The following is a 4391-nucleotide window of genomic DNA, read 5'->3' as shown; positions in this document are numbered from 1 at the left end:
TTAGAATTAAATGTTATGATCGTCACCATTGTCATCTTTCTGTCTCTTTCCATACATCCATAATCATTTTCTCCATGAAGTGTTCTTAATCCCCTGCGTAAATAGCAAGAATTAAGCGAGTGAGTTAATTTTTGTTAAGGAGATAATTATGTTTAGCTAAAGCATGCTCGATGGCATCTTCACCTGTGAGAGCAGAAATGAAGATACTATTCCTCCTGTCGAGAGAAGGTTAGAAGAATGCGTTAACTAAAGTGAGAAGTATTTCCAGAGATGGAAACAACCTTGCGTTCATCACATTCATCCCTATTTCACCATAGAGACATGGGAGCGTGGCCGATCACTGAGAGGTGTATGCCAAGGGAAAGCGGAACCTTAGTTGCGTCCTTAGCATGATTAACAAACTTGCAATATTTTTACTCTTTACTCTTTCTCTTTCTGCTTCATTCATAAGATTTGCCATCGCAAACATCGATTCTTTGTACAACTTCACAGTCAGTTCTCGACCTCAGTATCATGTATCATGTATCTTATATCATGTATCATAATAGTTTAGGACTTTACTTTATCAACGCATTTTTATTTCATCGCAATCTATATTTCTGTATAAACTTAACATTCTTTATTCGTTATTAAAAACCGGTCACATGTATCATATTAGTATCGCATTAACGAAAATAATCCCCGTGTTCGACCTCGGATCATTCTGAGAAACTTGCGTTGGAATTATACTTGGTTTTAGTGCAAGGAAACTTGTGACACGCATTACTTCATCGTATACTACGAGCAATTCATTAACAACGCATATACTTAGACGTAGTATTGCATAAAATTGTCTTTATTGCAAAGCACCTGAGCATATTATATATCATCACAGTGCATGCATACTAATAAAGAGCAATCATAAATTAATGTCACCAAGTTTATGGCGACGTTGCCGGGGATTGGTAACGGTTAGTGTTGAATACTTTTGTGGTATTTTGCAGGACAGATCTCTTTGTACTGTTTGTTTAACACGAAGAACAAGCTTTAACGATTTATGAGTACTGGAATCGATCCAGAATTCGAAGCTGACCCAGAGATCGAGCGTACTTTTCACGTGAGGGCATGCCAGAGCAAAGCTAGGCGAAGAAGAGTCAATATGGCAGACAACAACGAAGGGCCTGAAGGGAATCAAGGGGCAAATCGGCCAATGCAAGACCCTGTTTTTCTTGCTACTGACTGCAATATCCTTATGAGGAATTATGCGACGCCCAATATTTATAACTTCTCACCCAGAATTTCAAGACCTATGGTTGAGGAGAATGCAAGGTTTGAGATAAGGCCTATCATGTTTCAAATGATCCAAAGTGCGGGATAATTCGTAGGTCTACAAAGAAAAGACCCGCATGCTCATTTGACCAGCTTCATAGAAATGTGCAATTCATTCTCCATACCTGGTGTGACTCCCGAAGGAATTAGATTGTATCTCTTCCCGTATACATTGCGGGATGAGGCAAGGAGGTGGGCTCAGTCACTAGAGCTAAATGAAATCAACGCATGGGATCAGTTGATCGAAAGGTTTATGAATAGATTCTTCCCTCCAGCCGTCAATGCAAGGAGATGGAGGGATGTTTTCAATTTCGAATAGAAGGGTTATGAAACTTTGAGCACCGCTTGGGTGCGATTTAGATAATTAGTGAAGAACTGTCCGTACATCGGGATTCCCGATTGCGTTCTAATGGAGACTTTTTACAATGGCTTGGATCGACCAACGCAAAGCCATTGCTGGCAAAATCACCTTACCCGCGGCAAGGAGGATTAATGGACAAGACGTATATGGAAGCAAAGACCATCTTAGATCGCATTTCGTGAAATTCAGGTGAAGTGATAGATAACGGGTGGTGAGGAAAGAGACTCTGAACAAAGAAGAGCAAAAAGCGCCATTGAACCAGCAGATACAATGAGCACCCTGGCCGATTGGCGTTGATGTATGACGCTAGTGGATATGCAGGTGGACTCAGTTCTTGAGTCAGCACAAAAAAGGTTTTGCATCCTTCTATTATGCTAGCAAGAGTTGAATGATGCAATAGGAAAATTATAATCAATCCATGGAAAAGAAATGCTCGCAGTGGTATTTGCGCTGGAGAGATTTCGACAAATACTTAGTTGGAACAATTTTGTGGTATATACCGATCATTCTGCGATCAAATACCTTATGACGAAGAAGGATGCGAAAACCAAAGACTGATAAGGTGGGTATTTACTCCTACAAGAATTTGACCTAGAGATTAAGATCAGAAGGGCACTAAGAACCAAGTTTGCAGATCATCTGTTCAAGGTTAGAATAATTGCAGAGTTCAAAGAAAAAAAAAGAATTGAAGAAAGATTCCCTGCGAGCTACCGATGTCAGTATGCGTTAATGTTCCATGGTAATGCAGACATTGTAAACTTCATAGTTTGCAGCAAAGTACCAGAAGACTATACATACCAACAGAAGAAGAAGTGAGACATGAAGTCCAAATTTTTCTTCTGGGATGACCCCTTTTGTATCGACTTGGACTCGATCATATTTTGCGTCGATTGCGTTCCTGAGCATCGAGGCCAAGCACATTTTGGAGCTTTGTCATGAGTCCCCTTATGGAGGGACATTTTAGGGGTAGTTAAGAACTGTGGCAAAAGTCCTACAGAGTGGCTAATTTTTTGGTCAAAACATTTTAAGGATGCCATGCCACGTTGTGCATACGATAGATGCACAGTGAACAGGGAACAAGTCCAGAAAAATGAAATGCCTTTGAACTTCAATCTTTGAAAATTGAAATTATTTAATGTATGGGGAAATCGACTTTAAATTGGGCCATTTTCGCCTTTAGAAGGTCTCAATACATTCTTGGTCGGCGGTTGATTATGTAATCGAAATGGTTGAGGCCATCGCATGCACTAAGAACGATTGCGGCCACGGTGGCAAAATTTCTCAAGAAAAATATCTTTACCCGTATGGAATGCCTTTGCCTTAACAACGATGAGGCTACGTTTCATCAACCGCATCATCACCAGCCTGTTGAAAAAATTTAATGTCAGCCATAGAGTTGCCACTGCATATCACCCACAAACCAATAGGCAGGCAGAAATTTCTAACAGAGAGATCAAGGCTATCTTGGAGAAGGTAGTCAGTACCTCCAGGAAGGATTGGTAACCCAAGCTCGATGAAGCATTAGGGCATACAGGACTTCCTTCAAAGCTCTAATAGGCATGTCCCCATATGCTTTGGTCTTCGGAAAAGCTTGTCATCTGCCTCTCGAGTTGGAACACAAAGCTATGTGGGCAAGCAAGAAGCTGAACTTCAATCTGTCAAGCGCGGGGGAAGCTCGGAAGTTGCAGTTGAACGAGCTGGTCGAGTGGCGAATGAATGCCTACAAAAATGCCAAGCTTTATAAGGAGCAAACCAAGAAATGGCATGATGATGGCATAAGCAACCAGACGTTCTTCGAAGGTCAACAGGTACTTCTGTTTAACGCGCGTTTGCGATTGTTTCCAGGGAAGTTGAAGTCCTGCTGGTCTGGGCCATTCCGCATCAAGACTATCTTTCCCCATGGCGTAATGGAACTAACAACTAAAGACGAGAGCAACGCATTCAAAGTCAATGGTCAATGAATTAAGCCTTACTATGGGGGCAATGTGGAACGACGCATGGAGACCATCGACTTAGGCAAGGAGGATTGATTGCTTACGGGGATGCTATTGCGGTAACTCTGAAAAAACTTCTTTCAATCAACATCCCTATATCTATGTTTAATCACTTTCTTTATAGCTTTCCTTTACGATTTTCTACATTGCGTTATTTACTGTTTACTAGAATAACCTTTACTGCTTTATGAATTATTTTCAGTTTAATTCATTTGCGTTATTTCCATGCTTTATTTAAGTTCCTTACTTTTCTGCATTAATTGTGTGGTTTTTAATTCTCTGTGAATGACGGAATAAAAAGAAAATGAACACCGCAAAGTCTTATCGACTTGCGAATTTGATGAATTAAAAAGAAAAATAATTGGTATGCATTATGATGATGGGTGCATCTTATGCTGACAAGATACACTTTGTGTCCATCTTACACAAATGCATTGCACTGAGGGGTGTGTTGCACGCGTATGTATTTTGTGCCCGTCTTTGGCATAAACGCACTATGTGGAGGTAGTGTTGCGCTAGTAGAAATACAGTGTGCCCATCCTCCAGAAATGCATTGAGTTAAGGGGTGTGTTGCATTGATACATGCGTTGTTGCCCATCCTCTGCAAATATGCATTTGTAATGGATGCATTGGCGTTAATCGTTAAACCCTTGCACTCGTCTGAAAATCAAATACAAATGAATAAATTCAATTTCCATCAATTTTTATGTACAGAAGCTATTTTGATT

Source organism: Benincasa hispida, chromosome 8 (assembly GCF_009727055.1).
Source record: "Benincasa hispida cultivar B227 chromosome 8, ASM972705v1, whole genome shotgun sequence".
NCBI lineage: Eukaryota > Viridiplantae > Streptophyta > Magnoliopsida > Cucurbitales > Cucurbitaceae > Benincasa > Benincasa hispida.
The sequence above is the reverse complement of the archived record's forward strand: the minus strand, read 5'-3'. Positions refer to the sequence as shown.